The sequence below is a fragment of the Heteronotia binoei genome, chromosome 16, assembly GCF_032191835.1.
Source record: "Heteronotia binoei isolate CCM8104 ecotype False Entrance Well chromosome 16, APGP_CSIRO_Hbin_v1, whole genome shotgun sequence".
NCBI lineage: Eukaryota > Metazoa > Chordata > Lepidosauria > Squamata > Gekkonidae > Heteronotia > Heteronotia binoei.
Window position 1 is genome coordinate 10,259,980 of NC_083238.1, and position 26,332 is coordinate 10,286,311.

General features: G+C 41.4%; 1 protein-coding gene across 2 annotated transcripts in view; it reads right to left on the minus strand.

Annotated features, from left to right (window-relative positions):
* Nucleotides 1-26,332, minus strand: part of GTDC1 (glycosyltransferase like domain containing 1) — a 249,671-nt gene that overhangs the window by 70,376 nt on the left and 152,963 nt on the right. The gene's annotated exons all lie outside the window — the stretch shown is intronic.

The window sequence follows — 26,332 nt, forward strand, 5'->3', positions numbered from 1 at the left end:
CTACAATTTAAAAAAAAAAAGTACTATTTTATATTTGAAACAGCGATAAGGAGGTCCTAAAACCTGTCGAAGATCCAAAACTGCCCAGTATTTCCCATTTGTTCATGAGCACTGCACTTGTGGGATGTGGCACAGGAAACACAGGAAGCACAGTTCTCAAACTGACATATAGAACATCTTCAAAACAATTAATTTCCAACTAACTGCAAATAAGCAGGTCCAATTCACTGCCACATGGAGGCCACTTAAATACGGATTATTCTAACATTGTCTGAAAGTCATTCACTACATGAAGGGTTTCGATCACAAGGAGAAGCTCTATGTTAGTTCCATAATAAAAAAACCCCACAAATCCTTGGATATCACAACCATAATGCAAGATACTTTCAGAGAAACAATGGCATGCAGTTTGCAGGGGCCTGATCCAAGGTTCTCATGGTCTGAGAGCCTGGGATGAGCACAGGCTGTTACTGTGGACTGTGTGTGAAGAGGGCGTAGTGGCACCTTATGAGTGACAGGCCATATGTAACTTCTGAACCGTCCAGGTACAGTACTAAGACCTTCAGCCTTCTGCCTTTGCTTGGTCAACAGAATAATAATCTCTGGCTGCTAAACTCCAGGTTCCAGTCATCAATTTCCCCCAGCCTTTGGTTTCCTCTTAGCCATTGACCTCCAGCACCCTTATTTAGAGAACACAATCATGCGGTCAAGATTTGAGTACAGCTACATAAGAGTCCTGCCCTTGGATGGACACAATTTCCCTCAAAGAGCTTGCTTTTGTTACCACAGAAAAAGAAAAAAGAAAAAGAGACTGAGGAAGGACTAGGCATCCTAACCTGCTGCAAGAACTCCCTGACTTCTACAGATCCAGTTATTTTTTTAAGGAAAACAGGGCATTGCTTCAGTGAACATCAAACAGCATTGGGGTACGCAGCTAATAACCCCCTCCCCCCCCCCCCCGGTGTGCATAAAAGGCAACCTGTGCTGCTGACGACTCACTTTTGATGCATATGCACCAGCCTGAAAGGCAGAGAGAGAAGGACCAGCCTTGTGTTCAGCGGCAGTGGTGGCAATGGGGTTACTCATCCTCAGGCAAGGGCTTCCTCCCCTGAGGCAGGCTGCTCACCTGGATGCCCTCTCTCTTGCTACTACATCAAGCCACCTTGCCCTCTCGCCTTCCTGCCTCAGCAGCTAACACACCACGACCACCATCTTTTTTACCTCTCCCCCCCCCCCGCCCCGTCGGCAGGCCGCTCACCTGGACGCTCCTCTCTTGCTACTATGTCAAGTTGCCTTGCCCTCTCCTTGTTTTCCTGCCACCCAAGTTAACACACTGCCACCATTTTGCCCTCTCTCACTGATGCTTTACTAGCACCACCTCCCTCTCCTTGGGGCATATGTGTATTATCCTAGAGACTAACAAGCACCCCAGTTGTGTTTAGATACTTGCCCAGAGCCTCTTTCTAGAGCCCCAGTACTTATTCCTTGTAATTAGTCATTATTGTATGGTATTGTATGTAGTATAGCCAGGAGATCTTGAGACTGTTAGGTAGCCTTCAGTTCAAACTCTTTTAGTGTTATTCACCACTAGGTGCCAAGCTAGACTTATTTTGGGGGGCTGAGAGAGCCCTGAGAGCTGTGACTGACCCAAGGTCACCCAGCTGGCTTCATGTGGAGGAGTGTGGAATTAAAATCTGCTTCTCTGGATTGTGTGGTGGTCACTCTTAACCACTACACAACGCTGGCTTTCAGGTATACAGCTGCTTGCATTAACATTGACTGGAAATCGTAATTCGTATATCATTTTCTGGCTCAAACCACACTGTGATGGAATTTGAAGGAGACTTACACTGCTCTTTCCCAACTGCCATTTCTATCCCAGAAAGCTACAACTAATAGAATAAATGATACAAGTCAGGCAAGAAGATTATCACACATCTTCCAGGAATATTTTCTTCTAAATTGAAGAAATGCCTACAAAAGACAGGAAGGAGGTCAGGTTCCTGGCCATATTTTTGTTTCACGACTCAAAAGAATGAAGTTTGTCTGTCACTCTGGGACAACCAAAGGGGTGGCTTTCACATTATGCCCACTATTCATCTGCAGTAGAGTAACAGTGAAACGAGGCCATAATGTCAACAAAATCTAGGTTTTACTCAGTACTAGAGAGCTTGAAGAATTCATCAAGTCAACACCAGCAAGAGACTATTAGCATTTTTAGTACTAGCAGACAATAAAAGTATGTTTGCAGAGAAATATAAGGAATGCTGGTCAACAAAGTTGTGTTGATTGCAATATAGCCTTAGAGGCCACTGGGGCTGCCAACAGGTCAGGTGGAGGAGGACTAGGCAAGTCATGTGATTTCTTTTCATATGATATTGGCATGGGTCTGGGTGGTGTCAGGAGAGGGCCAAAGGGATATCTTTGTCTAGGATCCTGTGATGGCTCTCAGCAGCCCTAGGGACAACGCATCACAGGCCCAGTGCCTTTTGTGTCTGCTCTTAGCTGAAGAAATATTCCTTCCAGATCAGTATATCAGGAGTCCTTTCATGTGGACTTATATCTCTTACGCTGTACTAAAGTAGCACTTCTGAATATCTGCCACTAATCCTACCTTCTGTTTGACTTAGGCTCTGCTAACTGTTCTCTTCCAAGAGCCACAAAACTTCTTTGCAGCATCAGTTGCTGTCTCTTTTTCTGCTGGTTTGCAGAGAACTTCTCTTTAACTTCCCTGCCAGTCTCTGCTCTCTGCCTTGCCTTCAGCTACCGTATTCCTCCACCTTTGTTCTTCTATACATTCACTCTTCAGGTGTTCCTGAAGCCAGACTGGTGTAGTGATTAAGAGCAGCAGACGCTAATTTAGAGGACCAGGTCTGAATCCCAACTCCTTCCCATGAAATCCCCGGTGTGACTTTGGGCCAGTCATGGTTCTCTCAGAACTCCCTCAGCCCCACCGACCTCACAAGATGCCTGTTGTGGGGAGAGTAAGAGAAAGGTGATTGCAAGTCACTTTGAGACTGTTCAGGGTAGGGCAAAGAGGGATATTAAAAACCTACTTTTCTTCTTCCTAGTTTGGTCTGTCCCGTGTTTGCTATGTGCCGTTTTATTAAATTTTATTTTTTTAAATAAACCTTAGAAGGTTAGTTTCAAAATCTATTTTGTCTCTCAGATACTGAGCCGTGCAGTCAACTTCGTCATCAAAAAACTGCTTTCCCCAATCTGCAGTATGCTAATTTTAAACCATAATTTGAGTTTAAGAATTACTAAATCTATGCTTGATTAAAAAGACCTGGGGAAGTTTAATCCCCCTTCCCTTGTATCAGCAGAAGACAGAACAAGAAGTGATTTTATTGGATTCTCATTTATTGCAGCATCTTATCTTGTGGAACATTTCGTTTGAAAAGCTCTCCTGATCTTCCTAGATGAATTATGGGACAAACAGTAGCCTGCCTGAGAAAGATACACTCTGCCAACAACTTCCACAAAATCTTTCAGCGGATCCAACCCAGAAATGATATAATTAAAAAATTAAAAACTGACTTGGCTTTGTATTCTATAGTGTCTTTTATCTCCTTCCCAAAATGTTGTTTCCTTTCCCGTTATACAGTGTCTCGCTTCAAGCTATTTTCCAGTTTCTAGTCCTGTCATGTTTTTTAGTTTCTAGTCCTCAAAAATCCACTACGGGATTTCAGAATACCTTTTATGCAATACGTACATGGAAAGCCCAAGCGAAATAAGGACATTGCTATCTACTTGCATTGCACACATATTAATTACCTTGACAATTTTAAAGAAGTATTTCGGAATGCTATTTTATTGAATGGAGTTTATAACAAGATTTATTTTATGAGCTCTGAAGGACCAAGAATTATCTGCATTAACTTGGCACTGTTTTGGCACAAAGTAGTTCTGTTATATGCAATACCGTAGACATGATAAAGTGTGCAGGCTAAGAGTCACAGACAAACCAGCATAGCATTAATGAAAAATATATTTTAAAAAATTAATTAGAAGGCATTTACTTAGTTCAGACATCTGGGCATTCACTAAGCTTCATTATGTCTAAAAACATCACACCTTTTATAATCCCTCGAAGACAGAACTGCATATATCACAAATTATACACAGTGTAACCTCTATTGTCAACATGACAGGAATGAGGTAACAGACAATCTATTTCCTGGCTAAGGCTTAACCAGTCTGGTACAGTGCTTGAACAAATCTTTAGAACTTAAAAACTAAACCTGAACTAAGCTTTTTTTCAGTGAGGCAGCACTTCTAGCAAAAGTGCATGGACATCCGATAAGAAAATACATTTTTATACAACCTGATAAAGAAGAAATTCAAAGCACTGCTACAAGGATTATGCCAAGAAGCGGCATCAGTTCCAACAGAGTGCAATAAGGAAAAGTTGTATCAGAACCGCCCATGGTAGAGTAGATTATCGTCTAATTGCAATGTGGTATCCGTAAGTGGTTCAAATGAAGTAAAGAAGCAAATGGGCTGGTTTCTTTAAACAACAAACCAACCAACCAACAACCCTACAAGCAAAAGTTTACCAAAGGGATTTTTGTTGTGTTCCCACTTGCAGTCTCCTGTGCTCTCTCCCACAACCTGGGACCCTTGGAAACTCACAAAAAGTAGTGTGATAGGTGATTTCTGTGTATGTCCCTTAATATCATATCCCACGGTTAGACAGATGTTTTCCCATTACTCGGTAACATTTAAACTTGATCTTGTTCATAGATCATGGATTAACAATGGCAAGCTGTTTTCAAGGATTCAGGAGAAGAAAAATGGTTTACTGTCTCTTTTCCTTACCAAACCTTCTCAGCTTCGTATGGGCTGCCTGAATGTTCCACTAAGGCTTCATCTGAAATATTGCATACACCATGTGGATTGTCTCCAGTTGATTCCTCAAAAATCTGTACTGGGCTGTCCTACTCTTTTGTACAAACCAAGAAGGCAGCACCAATGGCCATAAAGATCTTTAAACCACAAGCAAAAACCTCAGAAGAAACGCTTATTTCATCAGAAAACCTCAGCTTTCCGTTCCCATTCTCCTTTTCATTGTTTTTCTTCAAACAGGTCAACATAATTTGGGTCTCCCTAAAGCTAGTAATTGATGGTTAGTAATTCCAGCAGACAGACTTCCAAAAGACTCTTTTCTAAATTCATGACTAAGGTAACTTGTGTGAGAAAAATACCTTTAATTCCAGAACATCGTAGTCACCTGTTTGGTTGCCAGGGTGCCTGGAGACTCAATTCACACACATCTACCAGAAGAATGTGGGTTTTGTCTACCAAACTGGAAGGGACCTATGAGCACTAACAGCCACAACGTTGCAGCAGCACTCCGTGTCTTTGGAGGAGGGCTAACCAGGAGAACAGATGGTTTCCAGTTGCTCTGTGCGATCCCCATCTCGGCCATAGCAGCGGAAGAAGGAGCACCACCAGGAACTGTCCAGGCAAGCGGTTTCCAGCCTCAACCATAGAATCCATCTTGGGAGGCTAACACCACCAGCAGCTATCTTCCTGCAGTGCCAGACTCCATCACAGCGAAGCAGAAGGCTCACGTACTCAACAGATTTACCTATGCATAAAGCCATCAAGCTTATCTTAGGTGTGGATCCTGCCAGACCGCCTAAGCCTTTGTCCAACGGAACTCAAGACAAAGACTGGTGCCAAAAGAAGATTGAAGAGGAGGAAGAACATCTTCACCTAGAACCAAGTTTCTTTGTATAGACCGGGTGTTACCTAGGTAGCAATTTGGCCATCTATTGTCACCTTTTTAGATAAGTTTGATAGACTTAAGTACCCCCCCACACCTTAATAATTTTTCCCATTCTTTCCCTTAATGGTCATCCTGGAGCCTCCCCCTTGGCCCATTGTTACCTGGAAGTCCAATCAGGTAACTAAGGCCAAGTCTACTCTTTGGCTAGCTATGAGCATCCAATCAGGGAACGCCAATTAACTGGCTATTAAGAAATTAAACTCCAGAACACCCGCACACGGGCCTTTTCTTCCGCGGCCCCACATCTCTGGAATCAGCTCCCAGAGGAGGTGCGGGCCCTGCGGAACCTTGACCAGTTCCGCAGGGCCTGCAAGACCGCCCTCTTTAAATTGGCATTCACGAACAGCTGAGCAATAAGTGCATAACAAGAAACACTCGCCGTCTACATCAATTGTTAGGTTTACTTTAATGTATTAGATTAATTGTTTTAACTAATGTATTAAGTGGTTTTATTATTAATGTTCATTAGTATAATGTTTTATCAATGTATTGTTATCTTTTTTGTTGTTAGCCGCCCTGAGCCTGCTCCGGCGGGGGAGGGCGGGATACAAATAAAATTTTACTTTACTTTACTATTGGCTACTGCATAAGTCCAGCCCTTATGGTCATTGCAGAGCCTCCCCTTTTTCTGAGGTCATGTACCAGCTGACCACTGTTATCTGCCCCTGTACCTCCCATCCCCTAAGGGCTCAAGGTAGTCCTTATAACCTGTGACCCAGCTCCCCACAGGTGTGCATCTAGCAGTACCCCAGTTCCACTGTCTAGATACATCCCTGATTCCTGATCAGTTGAGGGTCCCCTCCCCCTAGTCCTCATTCGTCACCATTGGAGCCTTCCTTGAAGACTACGATCGGTAATTATCACCCTGTTTGTCCACCCTTGTGTTGTCTCTGCATCTCTCTCTATTTTCTTAGGACTGTATGTATGTTTTATGAGTTTATTGTCTTGTATGTGTGTTCCATATTTTTCTATAATAAATTTAAATTGTTTTACTTAATTAGTGTCCCTGGTGAATTTAAGCAATAATTTCTGGACGTGTATCCTGTATACATAGATTAAAGATCCTTTTTAAGCCAGGTGCCCACCTGTCAATTCCCCAACCTCGTTTTGAGGGCATTTTGGCTTACACTTGAATGGTATAAAAAAGCCATTCCCGATAAGGGTTAGGGACTCTATTGTCAGGGGAAAGATGACTGTCATCAGAGATGCTGAAGGGGTGCATTTTTTGTAGCATAAAGTATTTTAAAATGATCAAGTATTCAGTTAACAGAAATGCAAAATGACAAAAGTGTTATATGTTGACAACCTAGTACAACTGCATTATCATCAATATAACTTACTCTCAACATGGCTCCATCTGTGGTTATGTAAATACAGAGACTGGGGCCATAAATAGACTAAATGAACCCAAGAACATCTGAAATCTAAAAAAGAAAAAAAAGGGGGGAGGAGGTTACCACCCCCTAAAAGAAGAAGAAGAAGATATTGGATGTATATCCCGCCCTCTACTCCGAAGAGTCTCAGAGCGGCTCACAATCTCCTTTCCCTTCCTCCCCCACAACAGACACCCTGTGAGGTGGGTGGGGCTGGAGAGGGCTCTCACAGCAGCTGCCCTTTCAAGGACAACCTCTGCCAGGGCTGTGGCTGACCCAAGGCCATGCCAGCAGGTGCAAGCAGAGGAGTGGGGAATCAAACCCGGTTCTCCCAGATAAGAGTCTGCACACTTAAGCACTACACCAAACTGGCTCTCCATATAAAAGGAGCACTTTTAGCTTTAAGAAATGGCCTTTGCGGTTGTTGGTGGTCAGCCACAATAGTATTGTCAGCATTCAAGTCTTGATTTCCGTCAGTAAAAGACAGGGATGATAGGGCTCTTTTCAGGGCTGTTTTTATCTTTGAGAGAGGAATCACTGGGGCCAGGCCCAGCAGCAACCACCAGAAAGTTTGGTAGCACATGACTCACCTTCACTGTTCAAAGGCAGCCATTCCATTAAAGCCAGAGTCGTGTAGTGGTATATTTCAGAATAGGATCTGGGAGACTCGGGTTCAAAGTAGCACTCTGCCATGGAAGTTCATGGGGTTACTTTGGACCAGACCCAGACTCTCAACCTAACTTACAGGGTTGTAGTGAGGAATGGAGGAGAATAGAATGATGTAGGCTGCTTTGGGTCCCCAATGTGCAGACAGGCAGAATATAAATCAAGTAAATACATAATGAGTATAGCTGAAAATGGGAGCAGAAGAAAGGCTGGTTGATTGGTATGGGAAGAGGAAGAAAAAGGGAAAGGTGAGACTATGGGGGCTGCCAGAGAAGGGAAACAGGAAATAGTGTGGGAAGGAGGGAAAAAGAGATGCCTCCTGCAAATCCTTGCAGATTCCTTGCTTGTTTTATCGAATTCTGAACCGGGGCATAGGCTGTGAATTAAAAACACACATAGCAAGCCCAAGTAGGTATTTTTTACAAGCCCAGAAGAGGTCCCAAGTTTGCAGAGAAACATCCATTATTTTAAAATTACACTGGGATTAGAAACCCCCCCCCCCCACCCATAGTAGATGTAATATCTGCTTCTTTAAGAAAATTATGTCACCGAGTTCTCACAAGATTATGTTACGTAATCTTAGTAGTCATGGGGGGGGTGGAGTGCTAGGCAACCCACCACCAACATTGTCTAGGATTCCAAAGCCTCAGTTAGTCAGTACAGGGGAGAGTGGAGAGAGGGACAAACTAAAAAGGCTAACAGGAGGAAAGGAAGGTAAACCTGGAGGGGGAAAGAGTTAAAAGGAGAAATCTGAAGATGAGAAAGGAGAACAGGAAATGATGGGTCAGTGAGTTAGTAGTGGGGTAGAGGCTGCTCTGCGGAGAAACAAAAAGTAAGAAGGTGGGTGGACTGAAGAAAAGGAAAGGGGAGGAGCTGCATCCAATGCTAAGGAGAGGCAAAGGAGGAGAAAAAATGGCAAAATTAGATTCCTCCTCATGACTCCTCCATTTAAACCCTGAAAGATAACAGTGCACAATGTGGTATCTGATGCACCAAGCTTTATTTCCCTTTTATCTTTCTTTTTGTCAGAATGAAAAATATCTGAGTTGCCACATGATGATAGCAGCATGACTGGTGGCGACATCTGGGATTGGCTGAGCATTACTGGGGTGATGCTGCTCACTACTTTTTGCAGTACAAATTAATTAGATTTCTAACATTAGGAAACTCCAGGGCTTTTTCGTAGCAGGAACTCCTTTGCATATTAGGCCACAGACCCCTGATGTAGCCACTCCTACAAGAACTTACAGTACGCCGTGTAATAAGAGCCCCGTAAGATGTTGGAGGTTTGGCTACTGTTGGAGGTCTGTGGCCTAATATGCAAAGGAGTTTCTGCTACAAAAAAAAAAAGCCCTGGAAAACTGAAAATAGTAGTGTAAGGAAAAGGAGTTCTCTTTTCTAGAATGTACAATCCAGCTCCTCTGAGATGTAATATTTCTAGTTTAAGTGTATATAAATATAGCAAAAAAAAAAACATAAGTGTTGAAAGTCCCACAAGTATAATAAATAACCTGTCAGTTTGGTGCATTTGACTGTAAATGCTTTGTTGAAACACTATGGCAAAAAAAATAACTAATTCCTGACTACATAATAGAAGTCTCTTAACATGCTAAAAGTCAATATAAATGTCACCCAGAATGTCTGACATTTAATCTGCCAGATTTGCCATTTTTTTCTAGCTTGTACAATGCCCATTTACTACATAGAAAACAGCCGTGCCAACACACCTATGCCCATTAATCTGTAACAGAGATGTGCAGCTTGCACTGTTTGTGTAGAAGATGTCATCATGTCCTTTTGTACATGTTCATTCAGAACACCTCATTTAGCCTAATGAAAAATTACTTATGAGAATCAGTATTCTTCATTGGCTCCACCAGCCAATGCACGCACTATTTTATTAAAAACACCACCAAAAGAAGAATGGAAAGATACTGATGTCATTGTCAAAGGAATAAAAACCACATTAGAAACCCTGGCTGCAGGGCTGTTTTTGGTTAGATCAAATTATTAGGGAAGCAGCTCTGGACTATGAGCTGCACACTGTATTTTGAAGAGCTGTTTTTTTTAAAAAAAAAAACAAAATAGATAATACATGTGAGAGCTGGAAGAAATATCCTTTTTATACTTATAACTTTCAGACTTCATAGAGAGTTGACTTGAGAAAACCTGAAGATGCTTTCCAAAGATATGATAAAATAGAACTTCCCCAAAACATTTTTTTGCTTTTAACTTTTAGAATCTGTGGAAAGGATGTTAAAACTATATGTGTTCAGGTCCTCAACTGGATAGTCCAGGCCAGCCCGATCTCATCAGATCTCAGAAGCTAAGCATGGTTGACTCTGCAAAGTATTTGGATGAGAGACCTCCTTGGAATACCAGCAGTCAGGAAGACAGAGGCAGGCCTTACTCAGCCACTTCTCTGAATATCCTCCAGGCCCCCAGTGGGGGGTCAGCCACCAGAGGTCGCCATGACTTCCAGGAGCACACACACACACACTCACACGCTCAAACACACAATTTTTTAAAAAAAAAAACCATCTGCATTCAAGTAGAGGTCAGAGGTTAACTGGGACATTAAAGCAACCTTGGATCAAATTCAGCTGCAAGGCCTACTTGGCTCGGATTGTGGTAGCGAAGGCAATGGAAAGGCCTACACCTGTTGCCATCATTGCCACAGCTCAGGTCCCAGTCAAGTGGACTCTATGGCTATGGATGGGGCCACTTATCTTTTTCTGCTCCTGGCTGCCAGTGGCCCTGAAGAAAAGACATAAGTTCCAATACCAGTCCTCCAGGAAGAGATCTTTAGACAAGGTAATAAAAATCCTTGTTCCAAGTCAAAAGAATGGAGGAGATCCTCCTTATGATTTCTAGAAAAACAAAACCCTGAAAGATGCTCTCAGTATTTTTTTTTTTTTTAAGGCTTTTTGCTACATCTACTTCTCTGATCTTCATATGCTGGGTGATTCTGTCTATGTCTTTCTTAACACATTCCAGAGATAAACACCCTTCCTGTTTGGAGGATTTCCAGTTATGTGAAGGCTCATAAGATGGCCATACTGTGAAATATGTTGGACAGTTGTAGCGACTCCCTGCTTCGGTGGCACTGATGGAGATGTTTAGGAGAAAGCTGGTATAGAAAGATTTCCACAGGGAATGATAAAGGAAAAAAAAAATCTCATCACTTTGAAGAGCGTGAATCCTATACAACTGTTATCACATCAGCTTTTACAACAAGCCTGCGAGGAAGCTCAGACTGAGCAGTAGGGTTGCCAAGTCCAATTTAAGAAATATCTGGGGACTTTGGGGGTGGAGCCAGGAGACATTGGGGGTGGAGCCATAAACAAAATTGTGACAAGCACAATTGAACTCCAAAAGGAGTTTTGGCCATCACATTTAAAGGAACCACACACCTTTTAAATGCCTTCCCTACGTTAGAAATAATGGATGGGGCACCTTCTTTTGGGGTTCATAGAACTGGACCCCCTGGTCCAATCTTTTTGAAACTTGGAGAGCATTTTGAGGAGAGTCATCAGATGCTATGCTGAAAGTTTGGTGCCTCTACCTCAACAAACAGCCCCTCCAAAGTCCCAGATACCCCCAGATCAATTATCCATTATACCCTATAGGAATTGATCTCCATAGGGAATAATGAAGTGCCCAGCAGACATTTCCGTCCCACCCCCCCGTTTCTGATTACTCTGAAGCGGGCGAGGGCCTGCTCCCACCAGGGAATTGGCATCTCTACTCACGAGTTGCTGAACTTCCAACTTCTTCAAAGTAACACGGAGCAACCAAAGGTTCAAGTTTACCTTTTCTACGCAAACGACCTCTGAAAAGATTGTGCAACCAATGGAGGGTCTGAGCTGCTTTCACAGCCACTGGGGGCGGGAGGCAGGAAGGAGCCTGGGAAAGCAGGAGAACCCCTGCTGGGACCTGGGGATTATAGCAACCAAAAAGAGTGACATGAAATAGTAGAGCAAGAAAAAAAGCCGCAAGGGCATCCACGTCAAGCCAGCCTCCAATTCTAGAAATTCAATATTTATATAACAATATATTAATAGAAAATTACAGCGTACTACAAAGTGCACAAGGAAGCCACACCCGAATAGACCATTCGTGTACTTATAGCCAACAGTCTGTTCTTTAAAGCTGGAATCGGGAAGTGGTGTGATGCGCCGTGAAAATAGAGTCCAATGCTCCAAATCTTTTTTTTAGCCAATATAAAGATGGAATGCAGCAAGGCATAAGATCGCAACAGGGATGCGCTAAATGCCCCGTTTCACACGAAGCTTCAATGAGCTGTATGAATAAAAGTTAAAAATCACTGATTCATAAACAATGCAAAGTTTTGATAATGGAAGGCATAATCATTGTATTTTAGTCTTCGAAGGAGACTAAAACAATTCATATAGGAGACCGATGCTCCTACATTCTGCAGATAAAACAACAGCATAAGGAGAAAGACCATCATGCACTTATAAACAACAGGTATTACATTTCTTAAAGTAACAGACAAAAAAAATCTACGGTGGCAAACCTAATACATAATGAACTAAAATTCTTTCACAGAAAGCACAAGTCCCAGTCACTATTAAGTCCATTAGGCATCAGAGAATCAAGTTTAAAAATCCACCGCATTTCCTGCTTTAGCAGCCGTTTATTCATAGCCACTTTTCCATAAAGCCAGGCAGGGAACTTTTCCAGGACAAAAGATCTTAAATCATCAGAATCATGTTTCAATAGTTGGAAATGTTCAACGAGGGGAGACTCAGAAACAAAATTTTACTAGCACGCGAGATTTATGTTCCAAAATTTGAGTACGGACTGCACATCTTGTGCTTTTTGAACAGGGGCATAAAATAATAGACACACAACTTTTGGTGGAACAGGTTGTAGTATCTTTCAACTTTATTTTAAATCCTGATTTAGGGTGTTGGAACTCCCTTAATTCCAAAGACAATGGGGAAGCGGAACAAATTCTGCATTTATGGTCCCCCCCCCCCCGTATGCGTTGGAAGCGACATTTTATTAGTCAGATCGCACCAAATGGTCTGATAAATTTTTAGTCCTACAGTATCCTATTTTTGGAAAGTTACTACACCCCGGCAGATCCTTTACTAGGAACCAATATTTCCTGAGAGTATTTTGAATAGGAAAGGACAATAGGGAGAATTGAAATGCACAGATCAATCTTTGTTCAGCTCTCCCCTCCTCAGTTTTCCTCTGATTACTTCTAGTTAACATAGTCACCTGAAACATGTTGTTGACTCGTTTGCAAGCTGTGTTCAAAGTGTAGTCAGGATATCCACGTGACTTGAACTGCTTACAAATTCTATTTTTTTTCTATTTCAAAGTCTTCCATATTGGTAGGGTTACATTTTGCTCTTATCAACTGAGAAAAAGGAAGGCTGTTTTTTAAATGACTAGGATGATAAGAGTCATACCTCAAAGGTACAGTTCTATCAGTAGGTTTCCGATAAGGCTTGACTGCCAATGTATTGTCACTGCATTTAAAGACCAAAGTGCCTAAAAATGATACCACATGGATATCTGCCTGATAACTGAATTGAATGGATGGATGAACCAGGTTCTACCATATTGCTGTGAGATATTACGGCCATCACATCATCAATATTACGACGAAACCAAATTAAGGATGAAAAAAAGAATTAACAGTTGGATTGCAGTAAAATTTATCTTCCGAATAATCAATGAATAAATAAGCAACACTGGGAGAAAAAGGGCTGCCCATAGAAACACCCTTAACTTGTACATAAAACTGATCTTGGAATCTGAAAATGTTATGCTCAAAAATGATATCAATTAATTCCATAAGGAAATGGGTTGAAGGAGAATGATCTGTCCTCAACTCCAACACAGTTTCCAGAACCAATCTCGCTTTGTCATGTGGAATATTAGTATATTAGTCCTTAACATCAAAGAACACTAAGATGGATTCTTCTGATACTTGAAGTCCATCAGTTTTTTGTTATAAAATCAGTAGTGTCCTTGATGTAAGACTTAGATTGAATGACAAATGGCTTGAGGGGAAAAAATCAACATACTGACTAAGAGGTTCCAGGAGAGAAGCAGAAGCAGATACAATAGATCTCCCAGGTGCAGGGAAACCTGCCTTATGAATTTTGGGCAAAATATAGAATACAGGTACCCGAAGATACTGTTTACATAGCCATTCTTTAATCTGATCTGATATATAGCCCATATTATTTGCTTAAGTGAGAGTGATCTGGATAAGCCTTTTCTCTCTCTCAGATGGATCCTGATCCAATGGTCTGTAATAAGTCTGATCATTCAATTGACGGTATATTCTAGCAAATAATCGGATGTATTTAAGACAACAATTCACCCCCCCCCCCCTTATCTGCAGGTTTAATAATAATCTCTTCATTGGCAGCTAAGGATTTCAACACTTGATCGTCCTTCCTCAAAAAATTATACCGTTTAGATCTAGGTTGCTGCTTTAAACATTCAATTTCTTTAAGAACCAAATAGAGATAGAGCCATCAAAACGGGCTGGTGAAAACGTAGATTTGCTCTTAAAGGGGGAGGGTGCCGAATCCATTGCAGTATTTGTACGAAAAAAATCTCCAAGTTTTAATTGTCTCGTCAATTTATATAAATTCAGTCTGGTCTGAAAAGGATCATAAAGCAGCATAGGTACAAATCCCAAACATCAGTTTATCGAAGTCAGTACTGTCTACTCAGTCTGACAGCAGCTCTTCAGGGTCTCAGGTAGAGGTCTTTCACATCACCTGATCCTTTCAAATGGAGATGTCGGGGATTGAACATGGGGCCTTCTGCATGCAAAGCAGATGATCTACACAGATCCTCTACACAGAACAGTCATCTGAAAAGAGTTCATATTTTGGGGAGGGAGGGAGGCATGTGCCCAACAGATAAAGTTGAACGAAGACCTAATAATATTAGAACTTGTGTCTGACAGTATCCACAGTGACCTTGTGCTCCACTACTTGCAAAAACACACTAGAAAAAAAAGGAAAAAGAGTGTCAAATGGCAACATCACAGAACCAAAGGAAAGAAGGCAGAGGTACTGAAGGGTTTTTATTATTATTATTAAAGGGAATCAGCATTCCAGAGCATCACATGATCAAGAAGCTGCCTGAGGAAGAACAGGTCTACTGATTTAGAGCAAGATGGTAAGGTCTATTGATTTAGACCTTATTTAGAGCAAATTCAGAAAAAGGAGCAACAGGCTTTTGCAACATTAAAGTGTTTCCAGATCCCTTTCCCCCAGTATTTTGCTGGGAGAGAACTCTCACTCCTTTGGATTTAGGATTCAAAAGTGCCAACAAATTTCATTTTATTTCCTCAGCATTTCCTGCTCTTTTCAATCCTCTTGCCAATCCAATTTCATTCTCAATCAACTGTGCTTTTGACGTCTTCCTTGCGGCTCATCCTCTCCAGGCTGTAATTCCTCAATGGAAGGAGGGGTACAAAGCACCACCTAAGAGCCCCATTGTGGATTCAGGGGTGGATCTAAAGAGCCTGTATTTCTCTTTAAAACACACACACACACACAAACTATTCAAGACACATTGTGAAAACGAAATGCTTTGTTTTCCTTATCTGATTCAGGTTCTGTGTGTACAATTCACTCAGCCCTTCTTCTGGGAAGCAAGTTGAATAGAAATCACACTGGCTGAAAAGAGAGAATTATGCAAAGGAGGAGGAAGACAGAAGCTGCTTCCAAAATAAACTGAAATCTCACAGATGTGTTCTTTCTAGGTTTTGATTCCTTTGTGCTCTCCCCCCCAATTCCACACCCTTCTAGCCAAAAGCATTTTAATCTTCTCTGTACTTGTGGGATTATTACTGATTTAATACCAATTTATTACATAACATACTGACCCCTGAATGGCTGGCAAAAAGGCTTCACCAGACAAAAATGCCCACAAATCACTTTGGACTATTTTAAACTTGTAAGTACATCCTTTTACGATTTTCTTTTCTGTAAAGATAAAATGAAGCTATACCAGCAAAGAAAAATGAACAATGAGATAAACAAACTGTTAAATTCACAAAACGTTGCATGGGTTTAAAAGGTAATATGTTTTGATCTTTAGAGTTACTTATATACAAACAACTGCAACAGACATTCAAGAGGAGATCTTTGGGTTTTTTAAGGGGCTTTATAGCAAATTTGTGTTTAGAGGCTTTCAGGTTAGTGGCAAGGCTCAAAGGGAGATGGCATGCCATTCCACTTATTTCAGGTATATATAAAATCTTATTTTCCTATTAACCTCATTCATGTTTTTGACTCTCTCTCTCTCTCTCATGTCTGTCTGTCTGTCTATCTTCTTGGAAATGACTGATAACTGCCTATGAGAATTTCAAATTTGTGAGTATCTAATACAGATGTATTAGGCAATAGCTATTGTAACAGCTACATATCTAAAGATAAATTGTGTTGAACTGAAACTAACTCATCAACACCTTTACTGCTATCTGCCAGGTGTTTTTAGAAAACGGGAGGGGTTTTTTTGTCCAGCAGGGATTCAGATCAGCTCTGCAGATTTTTGAAATCATTGCTTCAGCAGCAGCTGCCCCCGCAGTCCAAGTATCTTGATCGCGTGACTGAAGATAAGTTATGTGAATGCAACGTATTTTTAAACACTATGTCCATTTTAAAAGACACCATGTTAAACGGACCTTCTGACTGAAATGCTGAAGAGTTACTATTAGAGTTATGCATAACCTCAGTTGATGGCATTTTGTGGTTAGCTTCAAACACCCCCCCTTTTGTAATTAGTTCCACCTTCCATGGCAGCCATTTTGCAGTTGTGCCCAACACCCTGTGCTAGAATTCCAATGGTGCCCACAGTCTCAAAAAGGTTGGAACCCCCCCTGATCCAAGATATAGGCTGCAGCAGTCCTAAGACCCCACACCAAACAGCTTGGGACTTAGGACTGTTCCCTTAAACAGTGGTAGTTGTAAAGCATTTGTTTTGCATGCACAAAGTCTCAAGTTCAATCCTTGGTGTCTTTGGTTGAAATGATCAAGTGATATCAAAGACCTTTACCTGAGACTCTGGAGAGCTACTGCTAGTCTGAGTAGACAGTACTGACCTTGACAGACCAATGATCTATTTCAATAAAAAGAAGCTTCATGCGTTTAATGAATGAACATCATTTTATCAAGCCCCATGGCGCAGAGTGGTAAAGCTGCAGTACTGCAGTCCTAAACTCTGCCCACAACCTGAGTTTGATCCCGGCGGAAGCTGGGTTCAGGGAGCCAGCTCCGGGTTGACTCAGCCTTCCATCCTTCTGAGGTTGGTAAAATGAGTACCCAGCTTGCTGGGGGGAAAGTGTAGATGACTGGGGAAGGCAATGGCAAACCACCCCGTTAAAAGTCTGCCATGAAAACATTGTGAAAGCAACGTCATCCCAGAATTGGAAATGACTGAGGCTTGCATAGGGGACTACCTTTACCTTCATAACTTACAGCAACATTTAAAGGCAAAAAGAATAGCCAACATTAAAATGGAAAAACGAATTTGGTCACAACACTTGACAAATGTTGAGAATATATGGCTATATGAGTACTAACTTAAGAGTTCAAATGAAGCACAAGGGGAAAAATACTTTAAAATGTTTAGATTTAGCCTTCTGAGAGCTGTATGTATTAAAATTTGCAAACATTCGTTGCTGAAACACCAACAACTAAGCTCTAGGGTCTTGACTTAGAAAAATACAGATTTCATTTGAAGCAGCTAAACAGAAAAGGTGGAATAGAACTGGAAATGAGTAAGTGTTTGAAAAATGACATTTCCCCTTTAAATCACCTAAATCTTTTGTTCCTCCATTGTATACTATTAGTAAACTACCACCCACCATAGGATACAATTTCCTGATTGGAAGAATTCATTCTAATCAAGATTTTTAGACTCGAGTGTCCCCCTTAAATTGACTCTTTCAGTACACACAAACACAATACAAAAGGGAATGCTATCGTAACACTTCAATAGTTAAGTGACTTTATGAGAAAAATACTTCCAAATGTTTCCTAAACCCCTCCAAACCGCACCAAAGAACATTATCGTAATATTATGTTTCCCCACGGTTTCCAATATTTAAGCTTGCCATTATTGAAATGATACTTGGATGAAAAAGTTTCTACAACATATGCATTTTCCCTAAAAGAAAGCCTTTGCTTTAAAAAATTGTTAGCTATATTTAGAATTAGATACTTTATTGCTTTCAATCACTTTGCTTTATATTAATGGGCCAACTGGTGCTCTGTACATTTTAAACTGATACACAGGACATACTATATGTGCAGGATTCTATTTTAAACTTGAGCAGAAACCATGAAATCCCAACTCAGAGAGGGGAACTGAAAACAATAATTGTCTTAGATGATTACATATCACATTACAAATAGATTTTCATATTTCTTCTACAGTATACACGATCCAAATAAACTGTACACTATATTTCAATAACACAATCCAGGAATCCCAGCATCAAAGGGTTCATTTCTGTTAGGTTTTAATGTGAATCAGGGTTGTAATGTTTTCTGTAAGCATAAGCTAACCATTTCAACAATTCTGCCAGCAAGCTGCTTTTTTTGGTAGATTATTGGCAGTGCATACTGGCAACAAGCTAGTGCAGCTAAAACTGTTTATATGTTACAGGTAAATAATGATTTTAATAAATTTATGTGAAATGTTCCACATGGTCACATCTGTTTTTGATAGCTCAATCCCCTAGTGCAGATGCAAATCCTTTTGTGTGCTTCTCAAGAAAACACATAGTTCACTTTAATTATTTTAACACCTCTTCAGGTATCCAGCGCAGCTATGAAACAGAGTAATACCCTGCGTAGTTTTGCTAAAGGGAACTGTAACATAAGCTAATTATGCAGAAGGAAGGAAGGAAGGAAGGAAGGAAGGAAGGAAGGAAGGAAGGAAGGAAGGAAGGAAGGAAGGAAGGAAGGAAGGAAGGAAGGAAGGAAGGAAGGAACTGTATGAAATCACTGTGTAGGTACACATACTGTCAGGTCACCATAAGAATGTGTGCAACAAATGGGGAATGGGGAAAATGTAAAGGACAATCTGCCCAAACTCAATATAGTGGTATCTTTTTTTTTCTCCAAATTTAAATTTTTATTGTAAAAATGTACTTCACACATACATCATACATAGTAAACATAACCACAAACTTAAACTAACCTGCTAAGTATACAAATCTAAGTTATTAATAATAAACAAAGTTTATATATTTCTCCTGAAGCTTACACAAAGTATTTTGATGGTTTTGTACAAAATCAAAGAAAGGAAACCATTTTTCCATAACATTGTTAGCTTCAGAGTTAACATTTGACTGTTGCAAGTTGTATGCAATTTTATCCATTGTCCCATCTTCAGGAACCATTGCAGTTTAGATGGCAAAGATCTGGATTTCCAGTACTGAGCAATTAACATTTTTGCTGCTAGTAAAAGAATCGTTGTTAATTCAGATCTATGTTCTGGAACTTCATTAGGCGACCATAGATTTAATAAAATAGATTCAGGAGTAAGAGGAATCTTATGGTTAATAATTTGTTCGATTGTTGGTATAATTAGTTTCCAAAATTTCAAAATCAAAGGGCATTCCCACCAACAGTGGATAAATGATCCAGTCTTATTGCATTCACGCCAGCAGTTTGCATTCGTCAATCTCTTAGCATGGAATAATTGTAAAGGGGTTAGATACTACCTTGAGCATATTTAAAAATTTTGCTATCTTAAATTCAACAGAGGAGTATGATATAGTTTTGACGACCAAGTAGATGACCATTTATCAAGAGTGATTTGCTTACTACAACCTTTATTCCACGCTTTTTGCTGAGATGTTTCTTTGAGATTTCTGCTTTGACTAAGAGCCTTATATACTATTCCTATCATTCCTTTGAGTTTAGATTCTAAGCAGTCATAGCTTCCTCAAATGCGTTTAACGGCCTGTTAATTTGAGATAAGATATTTGGGCTGTGTAGTAAGTGATGAACTTGGCGATATTGAATCCAAGTAGCTATAAGTTGGTATTTTCTTTCCAAGTTTTTATTAGCTCTCATTAAACTGTTGAGGTTTAAATGTTTAAATCTAAAAACACCCTTTTGTCTCCAGTTTTGAAATTAGATTTTGCTTCTGGGAACCAGTCTGGTCCCAAGAAGACAGTCACAGGAGACGGAATGGGCACCAATACTTTTTTTGTAACAATCCCATAATTTTAAGGTAAGCAATAAAAAGGGATTAGACTGAATATTAGGATTAAAATGCTTAGGAAAATCCCATATCGTTTCACGAAGCAGGTCAGGTGCAATAAATGATTGCTCTATCTGAATCCAGGCTTTTTCTCTAATTGGTGAAGCGTATAAAATAATATATTTTAATTGGGCAGCCAAATAATATGTTTCAAAGTTTGGTAATGCCAAGCCTCTGTGTGATAAAGGCTTTGTCAACACTGAATATGCAATCCTGTGTACTTAACAGTACACAGTACACTCCCTTACACACACACACACCCCCGCCAATATCACAGAGTAATTTTTAAAATTCTCCTTACTTTCAAAAAGTAGCTTCCTATGCAGGATGGTCAAGGGGACCGCAGCCTGAGAAAAAACAGGTTTGAAGTGCCCTTTGGATCAAAGACCCAGCTTCATGTTCCTCTGGAACCTGGCCAAGATCCCTTATGTATATAAAGCTAACTTGGGCCTGGTCCAAAAGGCTCCTGATTGCGTTTTGCCCTGAGCCTCTGTAATCCTCTTGGTGACCTTGCATTCAGCATTCTTGTAATACATAAAAAGCACCCTGATATCATTATAATTTCTCATTGCAAGGTAATGTGCAGCTGAGGCACTAATCTTGGCTAGTGACAGCGAAATCCCAGGATACTTTCATGGAAAAGGGCTCCAGTGTGTTAACAAGGAGAAGATGAGCTTTGGGCAAAAGAAAGAGGAGAAAAAAAAGTGCAACAAAACAGACATTGCCCAATTTAGCAATGCCAGTACCAGGGATATGTCCATTGCTGGCATGCTTTAGACAACACTGGGCTAAGAACAACGGCAACTGAGACAGTCAGGAGCTAAGCAGATGTCCTGGTTATGGAAAAGGAGCAGTAAGTAGTGGGCTTTATCCTTCCTCCTCACCCACACCATGCAACATGGAGTGAGCTGGAACACTTAAGGCCTAAGATGGCAGGTGCTCTGGGCAAAGTCATGGAGGACCATCTAACTGGGGGTCAGGATGCAAATAGCTACTTGGTAATAAAGGGTGTGCGACAGCCCTCCCTCCTTTTATAAAAGACGATGAGGTAACCACTTGCTTAGAAAGGTGGTAGGGCTTCTGTGCACAATGATGACATAGAGCAAATAAATGGAGCCTCACACTATCCGCTTTACTACATTGGCATACCATACTTCCTCCGAGGTGCTTAGGGTAGACAGTATTTTATTCTCACAGTAACTACGGAAGGCATGAGGGAAAATGACTGGTTAAGCTGAAAGGAAGTCAGGCAGTGAGCCTGACGGATAAGAGGGTTGATCTCACGCTTACATTGGCATGTATCCTACCTTAGGCCAGAGGAAGCCTACAAACTTTGCTCAGAAAACTTGTTGGATACATGCCATTATTATCAACTAGATTATATATCACTATAACCTGTGCCAGCAGTATCTGAATATACAGGTGTGTTTTATGTATTTTTCTTAAACACTAATTATTTTAGTGAGGCTTGGCGAATTCTAAGGTACTTTGTTGTTGTTCAGTCGCACAGTCGAATCCAACTCTTTGCGACCCCATGGACCAAGTCACGCCAGGCCCTCCTGTCTTCCATCCTCTGGTCTGCTCAAACCCGTGTTTGTTACATCAATAATGCTGTCCAGCCACCTCATCTTTTGCCATCCCCTTCTTCTTTTGCCTTCTGTCTTTCTCAGCATCAGGGTCTTCTCCAGTGAGTGCTCCCTTCTCATTTGGTGGCCAAAGTATTTGAGCTTCGGCTTCAGCATCTGACCTTCTGGGTCATGAGCTACTCATTACAAAATTCAGGCAAACTGAAGAAAACTGGGAAAGCCATTAGGCCATTCAGGTTTGAATGATTTTGATCACATCCCTTATGAATATACAGTGGAGGTGAAGAATAGGTTTAAGGAACCGGAATTGATAGACAGAGTGCCTGAAGAACTATGGACGGAGGTTCATGACACTGTACAGAAGGTAGCAATCAGCACCATCCCAAAGAAAAAGAAATGCAAGAAAGCAAAGTGGCTGTCTGATGAGGCTTTACAAATAGCTGAGGAAAGAAGGAAAGTGAAAGGCAAAGGTGAAAAGGTACTACAGAAGCACAAAACAAATAAACCATATCATGTCATCTTTCAAAATCATGCAGCCAGGTTTACTCATGAAAAACTCTTCCTTCTGCCTACTTAAAAAAAGAGGTTTGTGTCCACAGAGCTTTTTCAGTCTTTAGAAAGTAATCTGCCGCTTCAGGTTTGTTTGTTTAAATCTTAGCGAGTTGGTTAAAGCTTAGTTAGTGAACTTCCTGGATGCTGTGATAAAACCATATAGCCATACTGGGCTTGCTCTTAATATGCTCTCTTTCAAGGATTTTACATCTTTCTACTGTATGTACAAACCTAGAGGGAGAATGTCTTGTTGTTTAAAGGCAGAAAGCCCTGTGGATATACCATTTGCCTTTTCATAGTTTGGTTGTTTTCACTTCCATTTGGGAATTGGGAAACAAAGTCAGTGGAAGTTGTATACTTCTAAGAAGAGAAAGGAAAGGATGGGGGGGGGGGGGCAAGATGTCCCAAGCAAAGTGTTACATCTTCAGGCACTGTCTTGGTTTACACATAATATAGCTGTAGCTGAAGACTTGTATATTCCTTTATGCATGCTCTAATGGCCTCCAGTTGGCAAAACATCACACTGTGCTATTACATCGATACTGGCAAACTATAGTTTGTATTTCCACTCTCTCCAGACTATGATCAAAGCATGGTTTGCAACTTTATTGTTTGAGAGCCAGTCTGGTGTAGTGGTTAAGTGTGTGGACTCTTATCTGGGAGAACCAGGTTTGATTCCCAACTCCTCCCCTTGCAGCTGCTGGAATGGCCTTGGGTCAGCCAGAGCTCTCTTATCTGGGAGAACCAGGTTTGATTCCCAACTCCTCCACATGCACCTGCTGATGTGACCTTGGGTCAGACACAAGCTCTCTCAGAGTTGGTCTGCTCAAGAGCAGCTCTCTGAAAACTCACTCAGCCCCACCTACCTCACAGGCTGCCTGTTGTGGGGAGGGGAAGGGAAAGGGGATTGTAAGGTGCTCTGAGACTCCTTTGTGTAGTGGAGGGCAGGGTATAAATCCAATCTTTTCTTCTTGCAACCCAACTTAGTTTAGTGCAGCAATATTCATTTCATGGCTTCTGGAAAACCAGATCTGTAGTTACAATTAGCATCATCCAGGGTAGCCACATTTACTTCCATCCCTAACAGCAAGTCTGCTCCTCATAGGGTGGCTTGCAGCTTACCCATTCCTCCATTGGCAGCTGTTTCAAGTTGGAAATCATCTAACAATAACCAGCTCCACTGGACAAAGGTCTTGTGCACTTTTGTGAAACAAAGTAGATGCCACATTGGGGAACAGAAGAACAACAAGTGGCATGTTGAACATCCAAATGTAATTTCCAAGCCCCTGAGTGAGACTCATTGGTTTAGTAGTCTGAATGAAATTATCTAGTTTGAAAAAGGAAGGAGGGGATCACAGTGTGGATGGGAAGAAGAAATGGGGATTTCACACGCTTGAGCTTTATTCTAACATCTGATCAGCCCAGTATAGCTCAGTTCAGAAATCATATAAAATCATGATAAAGTTTCTAACCTAAACTATTATTTTGGATTCCTAATGCCGATTAGGCAACTAAGGATTTAGCATGCTTTGGCTGCAGTTACGCACACTAAATAATCCACTTTCAGTTCACTTTAAAACCGGATTTTACTGTGTGAACTGGCAAAATCCAGTTGGGAAGTGCATTGGAAGAGGATTATTTAGCGTGTGTGACTGCAGCCTTCGTGTGGTTTCTTATTAACTGGTTTAGTAGCTGACTTCATAAATTATAATAATTTCTCTTCTTCCTGTGTGGTACAGCAGCCTCTGAAGTATAATGATGGCTGTCTCTATGGTTTGTCAGTTCTCGTCACTCCTCAGTTAAGACATTTAAAATGATAGTATGCTAACCACTTTAAACCTTGGTTCCAAATTCTGGCTTGCTGACCAATCATACATCGATTTAGATACCATATCAAACCACAGTTACGCTTCGGTGACAGATTTCCTGGAAGCTAGCCACCATCTGATAGACATTTTCCCTCCTATAACAATACAATTTCCTGCTTACCCCACTGCATTGTGCTTCCCAGTGGGAAATGAAAAGAGAGAATCAGCTCAAGGGATCTGGGCTTGAGTACAACCCACCCGAGCCTGGATTGATAACTGACATAAAACTGACGGGCATGAAATTGATTGCTTTTTAGAAGTGAACAAGTTATTTCATAAAATCACACACATCGAGGTAAATATTAACACTTAACCAGGAGTTGTGTGATTTTAGGTTTTACCCAGTACATGACCAAGGAATATAATTTCTCAGGCAGCTCTATAAAAGATTAACACAGCACTCTGGTGCCAAGTTACATATGCGAGGTCTAGCAAAACTCTGCTGGCCTACTTTAGCACACGCAATTCCCTCTCCAGGAAAACTTAACCAATGATCTGATATCTTCTCAGATGTTTAATTTACACTCCTTTTAGACCAGGGGTGTTAAACATTTGTTATGAGGGCCGGATCTGACGTAAATGAGAACATGTTGGGCTGGGCCATGTTGGGCCATGTGTGTACCTATTTAAGATTAGGTAGCAGAGATGTAAACTTTATAAAAGGAACAAACACAATTAAATATATTTTTTAAAACAAACCTTAAAACATGCTTAAAACGTCAGCACTCGTTGATTTTAAAAGTGCTTTCTTTGTATCTCTCCTGTGCAATCGGGGGACTGGGCAAAGGAAGCTCTGGCTCTTTCCTTCCCTCCCCGGGGTAGAGCCTCAGCCAGTAGAAGGAAGAGAGGCTTGGCTCAGTAGCTCTGCTGTGTGATTGAGAGAGCCTGGCAAAGCAAGCTATTCCTCCTTCCTTCTTCCCTAAGGGAGAAGCCTCAGCCAATGGAGAAAATAGAGGTTTTGCTCTGTAGCTCCTGTGTGACTGAGCAAGCCTGGGAAAACAAGCTATTATGCAGAAGGAAGCAAGAGAGAGGGGAAAGGAAGCAGATGACAGCCAGGGCCGGTGCGTGGGAGTAGGCAAAGTAGGCAGTCGCCTAGGGCGCTCCCTCCCTGACGCATGACTCTGGCTCCTGACCACTGTCCCCTTGTCCTCTCCCATCACCAAGCTGCCCTCAACAAAGCCAAGCCACTCCCCGATGTGTGACTCGGCCTCCCACCTCATCCTCTCCTGCCACCCTCCTTCCTGACATGGTCGGCAAGCACTTATTCTCACAATTTTTTTATAACATTTTTTAAAAAAAAAAATAGAAGTAAAAAGAAGTAAATTAAAAATGTGAAAAGTTTCAAGTTTGGCGCTCTTCAGTTTCCCTATATTTTTTAATAATGGCGGCGGGGGGGGGGGGGGGGGTGCTAGTGGATGATTTGCCTAGGGCACCAGAAAGCCAAGCACCGGCCCTGATGACAGCCAATTGCTCGGGGGTCTGATAGGAGCCCTCCAGGGGCCTGATTTGGCCCCCGAGCCACATATTTGACACCCCTGTTTTAACATATGAACATATGAAGCTGCCTTATACTGAATCAGACCTTTGGTCCATCAAAGTCAGTATTGTCTTCTCAAACTGGCAGCGGCTCTCCAGGGTCTCAAGCTGAGGTTTTTCACACCTATTTGCCTGGACCCTTTTTTGGAGATGCCAGGGATTGAACCTGGGACCTTCTGCTTCCCAAGCAGATGCTCTACCACTGAGCCACCATCCCTCCCCTCACCGTCCTTTAGACTAACCTTTCTCTCTCAATCCTCAAAACCCTGTCAGGTGTTCATTTTTTCTAGTACAGCTCCTATTGGCTGATCCAGAGTACTGTTCTGATTGGCTCCTTTGAGGTACATTTTCTGTGCTCTGCTGGTTACAGCTTCTTTAACCATGACTATGGCATGCCACACAACACAATCTTCTTATAGCATTTCCCCCAACCTCCATTTGCCTTTTCCTTGGCTGAGCAGTCCCTTTTCTTCTTTGTTTTCTTCTTTGTTTCACTTTTGTTTATATAGAGAGAGAGACAGACAGACAAGCTGACCCAGCCTAGGGAACTGAGGAACCGATACAAATCCATTTTATATGTCCAATAATGGCACACAAGAGGCCATTTAAAACAAATTTAAAATATATAACACCCCCCCCCCCCAATATCCATTTCTCCTGTGTTTTCTT